The sequence below is a fragment of the Chinchilla lanigera genome, unplaced genomic scaffold, assembly GCF_000276665.1.
Source record: "Chinchilla lanigera isolate Chin_1 unplaced genomic scaffold, ChiLan1.0 scaffold00020, whole genome shotgun sequence".
Lineage (NCBI taxonomy): Eukaryota > Metazoa > Chordata > Mammalia > Rodentia > Chinchillidae > Chinchilla > Chinchilla lanigera.
In genome coordinates this window covers 6,846,993-6,864,782 of record NW_004955421.1, presented here as the reverse complement: position 1 = coordinate 6,864,782, position 17,790 = coordinate 6,846,993, and positions in this window count along the sequence as shown.

Here is a 17,790-nt window from a genome sequence, read left to right as displayed (position 1 = left end):
TCACATTTATATTTGAATAATTCATCATCTCTTTATCAGAAATTGAGAGATCCAGTAAACAGAACATCAGTAAGGATAGAGTTAAAGAGAATAGCGTCATGCTCAGATGGCATCACTGGTGAATTCCACCAGATGATTTAAACAGTACCAATTTCCTACGTTGTCTTTCAGAACATAGAGTTATAGTGAATATGTCTTAACTCATTCTATTAAATAGACATCACCTAAAGCAAAATCAGAGGAATCTATTCTAATAAACGAAAATATAAGAAACCCACCATATCTCATGAAAATACATGAAGAAAATCATCAAAAAATTAACACATCAATTCAATAATACATGAAAACAAGTACATACCACATCTGAATGGTATTTATTGCAGATTTGCAAGGCTGGTTCAAAATTTGGAAATCAATTAATGCACATCGCCATGTCAGAAAGCTAAAAAAAAAGATCTCACAATATGAACTGATGCCCCCAAACTGTTTGACAAAAATCCAGTACCACTCATGATTGAAAAAAATCAGCAAATTAGGTATGGAAAGAGACAACCTCAACTTGATAAAGAGCATTTACAAAACACCTGAAACTTAATTGTGGCAAATTATACTCCTTTCTTGTAAGATCAAGAACAAGGCAATGGTAGCCCTCTTACCACTGCTATTTAGCATAATTTCTCCTAGAAAAATGGGAAAATTGGGAACTAATAAGCAATTGTAGCAAGATTGCAAGATATGAGGTTAGTATACAAATTCATTTTCCAGATGAGAAAGTACAAATTTTAGGAATTTGAAATTAAAAACACGATACCATTTACACTAACTTGAAAATATAGTAGGTATAAATCCAACAAAACATGTAAATGACCTAAAAGGGCAAAACCATAGATCTCTCATGAAAGAAATCATAGAATATCTAAATAATTGGAGAGATGTTTCCATAGTTAGGAAGACTCAATATGTTACCAAGGTATCTCCAAACTTCATGCAACAGTAATTAAAATTCTAGCCAGTTATTTTTGTAGGTATCAACAAACTGCTTCTAACACTCACATGGAAAGATAAAATGTCCAGAATAATCAACATAATATTTAACAGAAGATAAAAGTCAGAGCTCTTGCACTATGGAATTTCAAAACATAAAATGAAAGCACAGCAAACAAGGTAACATAGTCATAGCAGAAGAATAAATGGATTCATAGACTAGGGAGCCCACAAACATACCCAATAAGTATAGTCAGCTGATATTATAAAGGTTTGAAAAGGCATTTCTATAAAAAAGATAGTGTTTTCAACAATTGGTCTAGTTAAACTGGATAGTTATCTGGAAGAAGTTTTTATACATAAACATTTCACATTTCACAAAAAATAACTAAAATGAAATGTAAGCAAGTGAAAACTGAAAACTATATTTCAGAGCACATAACAGAGAAGGAAATCTACACAACCTGGGGCTTACTATGGTATTTTTTATATAATAACAAAAGTATTACATATGACACAAAAATTGATAATTTGGAATTAATTACAACAAAAAACTTTTCTGGGTAAAAAAACACTTAAAATATTAAAAGACAAGTTAGAGAGCATTATAATATATTTCCAAAATACTAAACACTATATGATTCACAATCTGTATACAAATTATGCAAATAACTTCAGATTGAACAGTTTAAAAAATTTTAAATGGAGAATTTATGATAACTGTGACTTGTTTTAGGATCTATTATGGAAACAAAATAGCAGGCAAAAGTAAGGAAAGACAGTAAGAGAAATTTTTTTTAAGATATTAAAAAATTTCAGCAGAAATCTCTTTAAAGATGACATGCATGGCAAATCATCACAGGAAAAGTGCTCAATGTAGATGTCAAATAATGAGGTACTACTAGTAAACATCTCTGAATTGCCAAAATTAAAAAGAAGGTAATACAAACGATGTTGAGATAATCAACAGGAGTGCTTCTGCTGGTGAAAATGTAAAATTGCACAGCCCCTTTACAAGACATTGTTAAACTATATGTTTCAGAAATATGAACATTGTATTAGCATATGTCCTAGAAATTACTTTCCCAATTATTCTACCCAGTGAACTCGAAAACTTATCACCACACAAAAACTTGCATACGAGCACATATATAAACTTTATGTAAAGTAATCAAAATTTGGAAACAGCCAAGATGTCCCTCAGTAAGTGAGTCGCAAAGTAAACTCTCATATATCTATGCAACAGAAATATTACTTAGTAATGGAAATGAATTCTTAAACAACAAAAGACAAGAAGGAACTTAAACTATTACCAAGTGAAAGAAGTCAGCTTTTAAGAGCTATGTATTGTGTGATTTCAACTATATGACCTTTTGGAAAAGATATAACTTTACTACAGTAAAATGATCAGCGGTTAGCTGGATCCAGTAGTACACACCTGTAATCACAGCACTCAGGGAAGCTGAGGCAGGATTCCTAGTTTGAGCCCAGCCTTCCCCGGTTAGGGATATTTTGTTACAATTTTAAAGATAAAAAATAAAAGGACTAGAAATATACTTCAGACGTTTCAGTGCCAAGACCTGGGGTTTAACCTCCAATATTTCAGAAAAAAATCAATACATGTCAGAAGGTAAGGTTGGAGGGAGTAAGACGAAGTAGGGAAGCATAGGGCAATTATACACTGTGTATGTATCATGGTGGATGCAGGACATTATGCACTTATCAAAGCCCATACAGCTTAGCCTTAATGTATGGTACGAATTTCAGCTATTAATTATACATCAATACTTGCTCATTAATTATATAATATTTGCAACCGCTTAGTAATGAGGGGAAGCTGTGGGCAGAGAGGGATGTTTGGGGGAAATTTCTATATTCTTTTCTCAATTTTTTGTAAATCAAATACTATTATAAAAACAATAGTCTTTTTAAATAAAAAGCAGCAGTGACGATAGAGTGTAAGTGAGCAAAATACACTTTATGATCTTATCCAAATTTTCACAAGAAATATTTTAATAGTTACTAAATAAGTATAATGCCCTACCAAATATGATTCTGTGCTGGAAATATTTAGACCTGAACATCACATTTTTCCCTTCTAATTCCAATTTGCAGTGTATTCACTGTCGCAGTGTCTACTGATCTGGGCTCTCTGGGGTTAGTAAATTAACTGCCAGAAAAGAAGCAGAATGGTCTTCATTGGAACAATCGATGATCTGAGTTTAACCAGATAAGAGAAAGCAATTGTATAAAATTTTGCATTGTTAATTTCTTACCAGCTTCTTTGGAAATTCTGTGTCATTTTTATTGTTCTTTTATATTTGTCTTTGTTTTTGTTTGTTTTTTTTTTCTCTTTAAAATAAAATTTAGGAAAAGAAATACAATTTAGAGGTCCATTCTGGGTTCATTTTGGAGTATGGAGGATGGCATATGTTTATTTATTTATTTTCACAGAGAAACCAGGCTATTTCACCATGTGATGCAAAGTATCATCATGTCCCAGTTGAATTACTATGCCGTGGAAAATAGTACTTGACTAGAGGTGTGTTGATTTATTTCTGCCCTCTCTTCTTATTCTGTTGATCTTTATGTTTATTAATGTCAGTATTGCTTTATTTTGACTACTGTATCTTTATAGTAGGTCTGAGATCAGGTAGTGCAAAAGAAGTAAATGTATATCTTTGTTTTAAGGTTCTTCTATTTTTGTATTTTAATATTTTCCCTATGATTCAAGAGTCAGTTTGATAACTTTCTAAAAAACTTTGCTGAGGATTTTCGGTAGAATTGCTTCAAATCTAGCATCCGTTTGAGGCTTAGGGGGCTCAGTGATAGTTGACATTAGCAAGACCCTTGCTTCAGCATCCAATATCCCTTCCCCCCAAAAAAGCCTCAAAATACCAGCTTGAAGAACATAAGAACATTGACGTTTTAACAGTAATTAATGTTCCAATCCATGAATATACTTCCATTTCTGTAGATTTCTTTAATGTATACTAGAAATGTTTGCAGTTGTCTGTATACAACTGTATCACATACTTTATTAAATTGTTCCTACATATTTCTTGATTCTTGATACTGCTATACACAGTATATTTTTAATTTTATGCTTTTCGTGATCACCACTTACACAGTTATACATCACTTAACTACAAGAACATGTTTTGAAAAATGCAGCTAGGCAATTTCATTCTGGTGCAAACATCAGAGTATATTTATGCAAATCTCAGTGTTAAATAGGTAGGTTGCTCCACATGGCCTCTGAATGGAATCAAGAGACAAAGTAAGCATAAGATGTTCGAGGAGGCTCCATGTGTTCCATGCCAAACTATCTTAATATAACTTTTTAAGTCAGAAGGAGTGTATACTTTAGATAAAGCAATAAAAATATTGTATAGTAAATATGATTATACAACCAGTATTAGTCTTTTATTATCATCAGTTATTAGATACCCCACATAATTGTGTAGGCTGCAGCTTTATACAACTGGCAAGATACTAGGTATAGTAACACCAAAAAATCTCAAAAATGTAGTATTATTAAATGTTTCTATGGTTGCATCAACATTTGCTGATAGATATGTTTCAGTATTATTAGCTTATGGGACCACCATTATGTATGCGCTGCAATATTGACTGAAATATTGTTGATAGATGGATAAATCAGAAATATAATTTTTACAGGTGTATGTAATCTCTTGACTGTGTTAAATTCACTTAGTTTTTTGTATATGTCATGTGACTTTTTGTGTACATGATGATGTTACCTATTAAAGGAAGATTACATTTTTCTAAATCATCCACTTATTTTTCTTCTGTTACTGCACTGATCTGAACTTCCACTACAACACTCAGAATTAGGAAATCCTGACCATATATTGCTCTACCTTTGAAGAGTATAGCATACATTTTCATCATTAAAAATGATGTTAGTTATTGGTGTCATTACTGATACCCTTTATCAGTTTGAGCCAGGTATCTTTCTTTGTACTATTTTTAGTTATTTTTAAAAATTCATAATTAGATATTAAATTTTGTTGTGTTCCATTTCCCTCTACTGAGTGAAAATATGGATTTTCTTCATTTTCTTAATGTGATTAATTTACAGGGATTAATTTCTCTTGCTCATTATTTCTTACATTCTTGGCATGAAACCTCCTTCATTATGATGTAATTTATATTTTATACATTATTAGATCTCATTTGCTAAAATTATGTCAAATATTTCTGCACCCATGTTAATGAGAATTTTGGTCTCTTTTGTCATTTTCTCACCAATGTCTTTTCCTAGTCTTAGTGTGAAGATTATGCTGGTCTCTTAGCACAAACTGCAATGTTCCTCCTCTATTCTCCAAAAATATTTGTGCAAACTCAATATAAATCCTTCAAAAAGCACACACTGAAATTAACAGTAAAGCCCCCTAAGCTTATTCTTCTTTTGCAGCTAGGTTTTTGATAAATTAAAATTCTTCAGTGGAAAAGAGGGCTATTCAGATTTCCTTCACAGCTTGTTTCTTCAATACATATTTGGAGTACATGATGTTTACAGTGATCTTAGGGAGTGTGTACATGGACTGAACATATCTTCGTTCTTGGATTCCCCTTTGTCTTGGTTACCCTTTTGTTGTTGTTGAGACAAAATATCAAACACCCAGAATTAAGGGGGGAAAGGTTTATGTAGCTCATTTTGGATGTTTTGGTCTGTATTTAACTGGCTCCAAGGCAGGGTGGCACATAACACAGGGCAACTGTTTATGGTAGTAGAAAGCAGCACAAGCAGCAAGAGCAAAAAGCAGGGACAGGCAGAGACCAAGCCCTTTTCTCTCCCTTAAATTATTTGCAAACTACTCACGCCAGGGCAGGTGTAGCACTCATACCCATAATCCCAGCACTGGACCATGAATCAATCATAAACTCTAGAAGCCGCCCCATGACTGCATGAGGCTTTGGGGGGACATCCAGACACAGACCATAACACCCTTCCATTTCCCACCTGCTTTTCTCCCTCGTTTTGACTTGTGGTAGGAGTGAGAAGTTGCACGTTGTGGGTAACAGTAAATAAGGTGGATGAGGACATAGCATAATGTTTCTACAAGTCTCCCTTTCTGTTGGATGGCACTCGGCAGGAGCACTCAATTTATTCTTGCTCACACTTTATAGATACCCACAAAAGAGGACTTAGAGAACTGCTTTGGGAACTGGCCATAATTGGGCAAATTCATTGAAACAAAGGGGAGTAGTTCCAGGGAGTTAATGGTAGTGTGTCATTTATTATAATAAATTATTTTTATTTAAACATTACTGTCAGTTTGATCACACTTTGTACACTAAGCCAATTAAGTTGTTATTTATCAAGTTCACTTATTTTCTATTTACCATTTATATCAATTATTTAAATATGAATGTTGAAAAATCTAACTATAGCTGCAGACATGGCTATAGATTCTTTTAAATCTTTTTTATGGTTTTAAGTAGTACATTCAAAGCTCTATTAATAGTACACACACATTTAGAAATATGTCTTACTGATGATTTGATACTTATTAAAAACATATTTAGTAATATATTTTATTTTAAAATAATTTTATTATTTACTCTGCCCCTCAAATGCATAATACATCATTCATTTTTACTATATCTCTGTCTTTACATTTAAAATTTATTTCTTATAGGAAATGTAGAGGTCAATCTAAACCTTTTACCCAGTGTGATCCTCTTAGTCATTTATTTAGAATATTTAGGTAATTTAAATGTAATTATAGTGGTTCTTACATCTTACACCAAATTTGGTAATTAATACAAAGAGAATATGTTGTGAGTTTAAAATCTAAAAGTATAAAATTTCTGGAAGAAACATCAGCAACTCTTACTGATCTTGAGTTTTGAAAAGATTTCTTCAAAAAGAATAGTGAAAATGACAATATAAAGAATAATTTAAACTTAAGTAAAATTTAAAACTTCAGTTCTTCAAGAGATAAATAAGTCGTAGGTAGAAAGAAAATGCTGGTCAGCAAGTGTCAGATAAAGAGCTTGTATTTAGATTGGGTGGAGACGCTTTAACCTCAACATAAGCTAATCAAGACATTTAGAAATGGACAAGGCAGGCTGGAGAAACAGCTCAGTGGTACAAGAGCCTGCCTGGCAAGTGCAAGGTCCTGAGTTAGATTCCTGGTACCAAAAGCCAAAAAAACAAAGAAATGGATGAGGGTCTGAATAATCACTGTATTCAAGATGATAAAAGAATGGCACTGAAACATGATGATTTGATGAATATCTTCATAAAATATGAATTAAAATTTTAGGGGGGGACCACAATAAATCCATTACAATGCCTACAATTTCTTTTTTAAAAAACTCAATTAAACCAATTTTGGGGAAGATATGAGCAACCAGAATTCTTGAAATCCACATTGTTTCCCCATTGGATACACTTTGACAACTTCTTAAAGTTAAATTTACATCTGCTATGTAATTCAGCCATTGCAGTCCTATTTACCTACAAAAAGAAATACACATTTATGCAAAGACTCACACATAAATGTTAACCGTAATTTAAGAACACAAACTGAAAATAACCCAAATGTCACTTAGCAAAGAAATCAATAACTCCATCATGATGCTTCAATTAGTGGAATAATAATTAGCAATTTTTAAAAAATTAACTACTGACGTATATAAAGAGAACATACCGAATAAATACATCTTTTGCAGTGCCTCCTGGCCAGCCAGTACCTACTGCAGACATCTGACAAATCTAGCCAAGTAGGGAAGAACCCGGGCTGATCGCAGACTAAATTGCCTACCCTTAGAATTGTGACTGAATTATATTTTTCATTAATAAGGTTTAGGGTGCTTTGCCATTTAATAGCTAACTTTCCCAGCTGCATGCTAAAATGCAAAGCAAACTGCCCCATATCTGTGAACAAAATTTTCCTAATTTGTAAAATGAGCATGGGAAAAATGTTACCATTGTATTTGCTCCCTACCTCCAGCTTTCAGTGAGGACCAAATGAAGTAACATATAGAGTTCAACAAATATTTTAAGATGTACTTAAAAATTACTTTGTGGATGCACATCATTTTTCTAGTACACAGCATTTCATATACTTATGATTGAAAAGTATTGGAGGTCATGTGTTGAAATTCAACAATCACATTTTACTGGCTTTAAATTGGGCCTTTCACATAACTGATGCCAGTCATGAGATAAATGAAACAAAAGATAATAATCATTCAAATAATGTTAAATTATTAATAGAAGCAAAACTGCTTCACAGTTTTATGTCCAAAATGCTAATAATACTATTAAATAGGCAGTGTTGAATTACTAGACAATAATCTAATCCAATCATTGAAATACTTCTCACTTAAAATAAAATGTGAAAATTATTGTTATGATTGGGGGAACTAAACAGAGAATTTTAATAAAATTTCTTTTAAATAGAACAAACAATTGTGTGCAAAGATTCTTATGTATGATCTCATGCAAGATAATTTTTCATTTTCAAACACAAATCTTATTTTTCATTTATTAATTTTGCTTCTAAAACAGCTTTAGCCCTTACATATATAAATAACACATAAAAATAATTTTTTTCAGCATTTGTTTAGATATTAAAGATTGATGCATCCTAGTTTTAAGTTGTTTAGAAGAATATCGGGCATTTAGATAGTCTATAATACTTAAAAAAATATAGTGAAAACCATTAAAATCCACTAGTTTGTTGTAATTTGTTTTAATATGGGAACCAGTTGACAGGAAAAAAATGAGGTCAGGTGAATTTACTCCCTCAGTTTGACGTGAAAAGTAGAATTAACTCAAGGAAGTAATTTAAGCTTTTTGAATTGTTATTTTTATTAGTACGTGTCTGCAGTGCATAGCAAATTCAATCATTATCCCTGGGGAGTCGGTACATGTGCATAACACATCTTCGTTCCTTTTCCAGTCCTTCACTCTCCCCTTTTCTTTCCTTCTACTATCATTTGACCACCTTCCCTTTTGCCAAAGCTCTTTCTCCCTATGTTCACCTAGATGGATCGCTCCGGTATTATTTCCTTCACAGCAAGCTGAGTATAAATTCACTCTCGCTGTACTCATTTTTATCAGATAATCAGCAGAACACATGAAGTTTACAAGGTAAGCATTATGTTTTGTTTTCTTTTGCTAAGTGGAAGGAAGCAGACTGAATCAACATCCCTGGTACCAAGAAGACCCACACTTATGGGATGCAGTATACAGCACAATAAGTCAAATACCAGTATTAGGAGTGGGGAAAGAGCTGCATGCTCAGCAAATCTAATGGCACCGGCCATATTTTGAAGATGGCTGATTCTGTACCAGCCTTGCTGACCTGCATTGAAATACGATGTGAACTAAGAATAAATCTATTGTGTTAATCCATTTAAATTTGGGGATTAAATATTATATATTATAACTTCCGGTCTGCCTTTTCTAATTCTTAAATTTACTTTATTTATTCAACTAATATTTACTAAGTATCTGCTAGTGACAAATACTTTTCAAAGGTGGCAGGCAAGATTTTTCATTCTAGGCATGGTGTGGTGGTGCACACATGTAATTCCAGCTCTTGGGAGGCTGAGGCAGGAGAACTGCTGCAAGTTAGAGGCCAGCCTGAGCTACAAAGTGAGCGCAAGTCCAGCCTGAAATGTATAGTGAAACACTCTCAAGAAAGCAAAGACAAAATCAAAACAAAACAAAAAGATTCTTCATTCTGAGAGCATAAAGCTAGTGTAAGAGACACAAAATAAACATACATTTAAATAATGGAAATGGTTGTTGGTTATGGCTCGTCACAGAGTCAGTAAGCCAGAACGCATGGCTGGGAATAAGTGAATGCTGCAGGTGCAGTGGCCAGGGCCCGACTGTGGAAGGAGATAACAGTGGTGTTGAGACTAAGTGATGGAAGGAATCCATAAAGCAACAAATCTGGAAAAAAAAATGGCTCCTTAGCAGAGGCAATATTAAGAGCAGATGCTCCACCTAGAAGGACTTCCATGTTTTCAATACTGAGAGATGTACAGGTGTTAAGCCAGAAGGAGAGACTGACACATAATTTAGACTGAAGAAGCAGGTAGTGGATCTATCTAGAAAACTGTGGGGGAATAGTTACTCACTTTTATGTTCATCCCAAATGCAAAATAAAGACATTGAAATTTAAGTGAACTAAAATTTAGAAATCACATAGATACGTTAACTACTATGTATATGTTAATATGAGTTCTTACTGTCTCTGAGAAAAATGGCACTGAGTACTATGGGATGTATTTGTGGGGCATGGTGAAAATAAGGAACCTGGAATATAGTTGAGATGCTATCATGGTAGCCAAAGTGGTGCTGGTCACTTGATCTGAGGTGATAGAAGAGAAGATGGAAAAATGTGGATGGCTTTGAAGTATAACAAGGCAATGAGAGTGGAATGAGTAAAAGAGAAAGATAATCTGTCCTGGATGTTCGGTTTTAGTGTTGAGAAGGTGATGTTCTTTTCAGGAGTGGATAAAAGAGAGCGTTAGTGAAACATGTTGTTTTAGACATATACAACTTCAGATGCCTGTGAGATATTTGTATGAGAGATCAAACAAGCAAAGAAAATATTTGACTATGAAGTTCAGAGGAGAGCTCCAGGACAGAGTTATTTATTAGACAATTATTAGTAAAAAGATTACCTTAAGTCCCAGAGCAAAGGTAAGCCACCAAACAAAGATTATGAATAGAAAATAAAAGTGCGCCAAGAATTACCCCTAAAGAAACTAAGAATTAAAGGTCTGTCCTTCAGTTCATGCCTGTACATCTTGTGAGACCTGCAGGTTTTCAAAACTGGCTAAGCCTGTGTTTGGAATACACCATTGCCTCAGTCTTCAATTCCTTATCTGCCCGTACCTGTTCATTCTGTCATTAAGTGTGGGATCTGTGGAACCATTTGCACCCTGTATCCCCTCTCTTCTTTCTTGTTTGGTATTCTCTCTTCTCCAGCCCAGATCACAGAAGGTCAGGCTGTTCACTGAGTGAAGATAATAACCATTGTTATGATTATAGAAAGCATCTTTTCTTGCAACAATCGTTCTAGTAAATCTCAACCAGCATCTACATAGTAAACCTCACATAATGAGAGATGAAGTTGGTGCCACAGAATATCTCAGTATCCTTTCCCTGAACAAATAAATGGACTTGTTACCTAAAAAGTGCCTTTGCACATGGCACATTAGTGACAAGTTTAGTAACAGTAATATTTTTAATTGAAATAATTTAATGACCTCTAGATAAACCACCATCTATCTGCACCAAATCACAGTTCTTAGATGTCTATCCTTCTCTGTTTACCTTTATTAACTGAGTAGTGGGTCTGAGTAGTGGTTACGTAGAATATTCCAGAAGTCTTGCAGCACTGTAGAAAGAGGGTTTTGGCAAATGTGTGTCAGGATATGGCATATGGAAACCTGATTTTAAAAAGCAAACTCATTTTTGTGAAACTCCTCAGTTCCACAAATATTCCCAATTACTCTCCCAGAGTTTGGCTAAAATGGAGAAACAAAGATCAGAATATATATTTCAATATTGTGGCAAAAAGAAAAAAAAATATAAATGTGGTCTCACTTATCAAATGGGAGAATTTGTTTCCAGTAGATTTTAATTAATAAGTTTATATTTTTGTTTATTTTATATATGTTTTTCTTTTTATTTATTTTTTACTACTTATATGCTGCTACTTCGGAGCCTTTCATCTGAAGTATCCAGGGACAAAACAAAACTTAGAGATGAGAACAGGTTTGTTTCCCTGATTCTGGATGGATCATGAGCTAAAAGGTATCTTGTACAAAGCAAAACATTTTCATCTTATGATCATTACACTTCTATGTAGGTTTCATTTTAAGCACTATTTTGAAGAATGACAGAACATATTATTGCATTTACCATTTAGGGGTCCTGTTTCTTTCCTATTAAATTATTTTACAAGGTCCTCTTTAAAAAATTATTTTACTCTTTTCTTCAGAGCCAAGTCTTTAGCCTTTCTGCAGGCAAATAATGCACTGCTCATAAAAATCATTTTTATCGTTTTTTTATCTGACAACAGTATTATATTAAGAAAAAAGTTTCATCAGTTTAAATCCTTGCAGTATTGAATAAAAGGAAAATTAATGGAAAATTCCATCTAAGACAGTTACATTCTAGTCCTTCAGACAAAGAATAGTATCTCTTCTCTTCGCTAACATTTTTTGATAGTCAATGAATATTTATTTATAAATATGTGATGTTTCCATCTATTTTGAATGCTCATTAAATATTTATATATTATGCATTTATTGTGTGATAAATCTAATACAGGTACATGTTAAAATCAGTACAACTTTCAGTTGAAATAAACTACCTGCAGGTCTTATGCAAAAGCTTTGGTTTTTATAGATTGCCAATTTAAGAGGAAAAATCGCTGGCTGCTTGTGGATTCATGAATGTCATAAATTTCACAGGGAGAGCTATTCAAGTGTTCGCTGCCTGTGGAGCTAATGGGCTGCCTTTTTCCGAACTCCCATGGTAAAGCCCTGCATATCCCAGGCTACTCTGTTCCCAGAGTGGGTCTTTATGGGACACATGAGTATACCTGGATCTCTCCCTGGGGGCATGCTTGTATCACAGAGGTGCTTCCTCGGACTCAGAGAACAGTGTTCTGAGGAAGGTGCTAAGAAGTGGGAAATCTTAGAGTTTCACAAGGTAGTACTCTGCATAGTGATCATAATGCTTTTTTACTGTTAGTCTTCTCTTACTTGATAACAAAACATGTTTTTCTAGTGGAAATTGTTCTTCCACCTGTTGCTCTCTCAGCCATCTTCCCACCATCAACTTCTTAGGCAGCCCTAGAACTCAGACCTGGCCAGAAAGAGGCCATGAGGCATAATCTGTGGCATCTAATCCAAGCAAAACCATTCAGAATACAGAAGATAGTAGTTGTTTGTTTCTTGCTTTGAGGCAGTTGTTTGGTATCACGAAGAATCTATGCCACAATCATCAGTTAGAAGGTTCCCTTCAATCAGAGGTAGTGGGCAGGGACCATGTTGTCATCACAGGATTACACACCAGGATCCGAACGACTGAAGTTACTATAGAGGAAAATGAATTCGAGAGACAGACAAGGGTATGTGACTGAGCTGAAACCCCCAAATTCAAAGTGCCTGAGACGTCTTGTCTCCAACTCTTTCCATTTATTGTGTAAGCTTGAGCTTTCCCTGTAACTTGCAGTTGAATGAAGACTTGCTCATGCAGAAACATTCTGTTCCCTTGCTTGAGACAGGCTTAGAGATAGAACATACCTTCAGATTTAGATTATTTGCTATTTCAAAATATTTTCTGATTTGCAAATCTTGCGATAATAAAAAATGTGTACATTATCCAAAATCATCTGTGTTAACATGTTAGTACATTTGATTGTTGTGCCTTTTTTTCTCTCTCATTCTCATATGTACATATATATATATGTACATGTAAATAACTATGTATGTGCAGATAGATATTTGGAACTATTTTAGGTTGAGTTACATATGTTATTGTGCCCCTTTATCTATAAATACCCCAATATGTTTTAAAGCAGGGCTATTCTGTTACACTAATATATCACATTACAATATAAGTTTGATAAATTACGGGGGCATAATCATTCTATCATATCTGTGGTTCAGACGTCTATTTTTTCGCCATTTCCAAGTAAAATATCCTTTATATAAACCTCACTCTCACCACTACAGATGCCAGCATAGACTCAGATTTTAGGCTCATTTGTTTTAGACTCCTTTAACCAAAATATTTCCATAGCCTTTGTTTTTTTATAACACTGACATTTTTGAAGAATATAATACTCCTTCCTTTTTGTGATAATAGATCATTTGTCATCTTTTGTCTGTCTGATACTACATCATAATCAGATTGCATTTTCACTTTCTCAGATGAAATACTCTACCCAGACACTGTGTCCTGCTCGGGGAATCATATCTATCACACCCAGAGCTACATAGTTTATATCTGAGACTTGCTGATGATATCTTTGTTCATTCAGTCAAGGCATTTCCTGATTTCTCCACTATGTACATAGTTTTTTTCTGCCTTGCAATTAAGTCAGTGTGTTAGAAAATACTCTGAATCTATGAGAATATTCTGTTTCTCATTAAAGTTTTCCAGTAATGTTAGCATTCAGGAAAGATTCTTGCTTCACTCATTTTATGTTTAACAATTAGAATTCTGCGTGCACCTGGAGCATTTTGTTACTGAAACATTTTACTTTAGGACAGTTCTATATTTGGTTCTCATACTTACTTCAAAGGGATCAGATCTACTTTTCACCCAATTTTATCTAATAGTAACATCTTCATTACCTTTTTGTAGCCTGTCTGCTCTTCCTGATTTCACATTCCTCTCCTTGACTCTACTGATCTGTTCCTACTTACACAATTTTGTCCTTCTGAAAACATGTGATGGACTCATACAGTGTGAAACCTTTTGGGATGGATATAGTTATTGTGCATAGTTCATGCTCCTGAATACTATTTCCTGGCATGGATGCACCACAGTTTAACTATCCTCCCATTGCAAGTGTTGTTTCCAGCTTTTTACTATTATGAAGAAAACTTACACTTATCCATACATAGTCCTTTTGAAACCAAAATTGTATTTCTCAGAGACAAATGTAGTTCCTGGATCATGCAGTAATTACATTCTTAACAGAATGTCAAACTGTCCTGAGAGTGGCTGTATATGTAATATAGCCCTCAGCAATGTCCGAGTGGTCCATTTTTTCTGGCTCTTCACCAGCATTTGATGTGATCATTATTTCAACAATAGCCATTTTCATAGATGGGTACTAATATCTCTTTGTGAATTTGAGTTGAATTTCTGAGATTGCTAACGAGGGTGACCATTATTCCTTCCACTTACTGTCTATCATTATGTCTTTTTCAGTGGTCTCTTTCTGTCTTTTTGTTAGATATATGCCATATGAATAGTTTCCCCAATTTTGTAGGTTGTCTTTTCATCTCTGCAAAGGGTGAATATTTTAATTTTGATGAGGTCCAGTTTACCACATTTTTCTTACATCAGTCATGGATTTTATGTCAAGTCCAAGAACTCTTTGCCCAGGTCTACATCATAAAGAGTTTCTCCTGTATTTTTCCTAAATATGGAATAGGTATATATTTTTGTATGTAAGTCTATGATCTATTTCACTTTACTTTATTAATATATTGTGATTTTTAAGGAGTATATAGTACAAAATTTGCCATTTTAATCACTTTTAAGTGGATAGTTCAGTAGGATGAAAACATTCATATTTCTGTGCATCTGATTTCCACAACTTATTCCTCTTACCAACTGGTAACTTTTCTGCTCCCTCCCTTGCAATGGATGTAGTCTATTTTCTGTTTTTAGGATTTTGATAATTGTTATTACAGTATATGAAGGGAATCATCACGTATTTATTCTTTAAAACAAGACCGGGTTATTCCTTTTTTTTATAAAATGTAGGATCTATAGAAAAATAATCACTTTTTTCTGTCTATGGGTGTACAATTTGAGCAACTACTATAAAAGCAATCTTTCTTGTATTTGTTTTTGCACTTTTAGCAACTATTATCCCACTGCACCCTCCTGGTAGCAATCTAATACAAGGCCTTTTTACGGTATATCCCTGGCTCTTTTGTTTATTGTTTACTTTAAGACAGGCTCTCACTAAGTTGCTAAGTTTCTCAGGCTGTACTGAAACTTGAGATCCTCTTGCCTCAGTCTTCCAGAGTGCTGGGATAACAGATGTTCACCCACTACACCTACCTAGTTAGGCATTTTTTGTTTGTTTTCAGAAAAGGTACAAATTTATTCAAAAAATTTAAAGTACCAAAGAAGAAACAATGAAATGACTTGATGCACAAACAGTATTTGATATAATTCAGGATGCGTTTTAAGAACTTGGTAGCGTATGATAATTTGCTTAATAGAATAAATGCATATTTATATGTACAAAGACATGATAGTGAACTATTGAAGATTTTACACTTGGCTTAGGGATACGAAGATGTCAATTAGTGACCCTTCTATTAAAGCGTATTTGAGAGTTGGGGTGGGTGTCTGCCTTTTCTTTTGTTTAATTAATTGTTACTGGTATATTTTAGATATATTTAATGATCATATTCGTCGCAGGGTATTTGTACCTGTACATGATATATCTTCATGCTTCTTTTTTTCACATTCCTCTCCCCTCCTTTCAACCCCTCTCCTTCTTCTTATTTACAAATCCTTGTGTCCATTTTTATTCTTCTTTTCTTGTTTTGTTTTCTCTTTTCCATACCTTCCTTTCTTTCCCTCTTCTCCCTCCCTATGAGACATGTTCATACAAATACTTTTGTTAAAGCTATAAAATTTTGTCTTGAAATTTATAAAAGACTTTTTATCTGCAGTTTGTTTTGTATTCTTTTTGTTTCATTTTGGTCTCAGAGTAATTTGAGTTTCATAAAATGAATTGAGAGACATCACCCTTTTCCTTTGTGGAAGAGATTTTGTGTTAATTTTGATTTTAACAAGTTAGCAGAGCATTTGGATGGTGATTTTGTTTTAAAAATTACAAATTCAACTCATTTAATAGTTACAGGGCTGTTTAAATTATGTATTTTATATTGAGTGAGTTTGTTTAAAAGAAAAATTTAATAACAATACAGAATCTCACTAAACAAGATGATAAGAATTCAATAATGGTTGTTATGTTGCATATTGTTGTCTTTAAATTACTTGTTCAGATTGCCAGATATAAGCAAGCAAAGTTGGTAAAAAAACTTAAAAAGGAGAAAAAAATTTAAGCATTAACTGTTCCTTGCAATAGACCCATAGAAATCATCAGTGCACTTATCCCAGCGATCTTGTGTATATGCGTGTATATTTTTCCCTTCTTTCTTTCTTTCTTTTCTCCTATTCCTCCTCCCAGTTTCCCTCCTGGATGTTGTTCTAGAAGAACTGAAAACATCACATCACAGAGATATATGTGTGCCAATGTTTATAGCAGTGCAATTTGTCATAGCTGAATTTGGAAACAGTCAAATGCCCATCAACTGAGGAATGGATAAAAAAGATGTAGTATTTTTACACATTGGATTTTGTGTTAAAAAAATAAATCCTTTTCATCTAATGATCAAATTTATGCCTATCAAATTATTGCATTCCATCCTTACTCTTGATGTCTGTAGGCTCTGTACTAATTCTTTTTTTAAATTTTTTTTTATTTTTTTATTTTAAAAATAAAAGGAGGAAAATATTAACAGACAGTCGACATTTTACAAAATAGCAAAAGAACAGTACAGACATTATAGAGTTACAAACAGAGTGGTAGGGAATTAACAATGCTTGTTGTATTACACATTGATATCTTCAATGTAGTTTCTCATGAAAACACATATAGACATACAAAGCTGATCAACCAAGGCCTCATTGACAGTTTCTTTCAGCAAAGAAATACAAGACAGTAGAACAGCCATGTTAACTATCCTGCATATACATACATACAAACTTTCTCCTTCTTTGCCTTCTCTTTTCCCATATCCCAGTTATCCTTTACCTTTGAGTGCTTTCCTATCAGTTTACAATGTCTACCATATCTCCTAGTTTAAATTAATTCTTTCAAGCTTTACACTAGAGAAACAATGCGATGTTTGCACATGTATGTTTGATTTATTTCACTTATGATTATGGTCTCTAGTTGTGACCATTTACTTATAAAAGCCTCAAGTTTATCTTTCTTTACAGCTGAGTAATATTCCATTATATAAAAG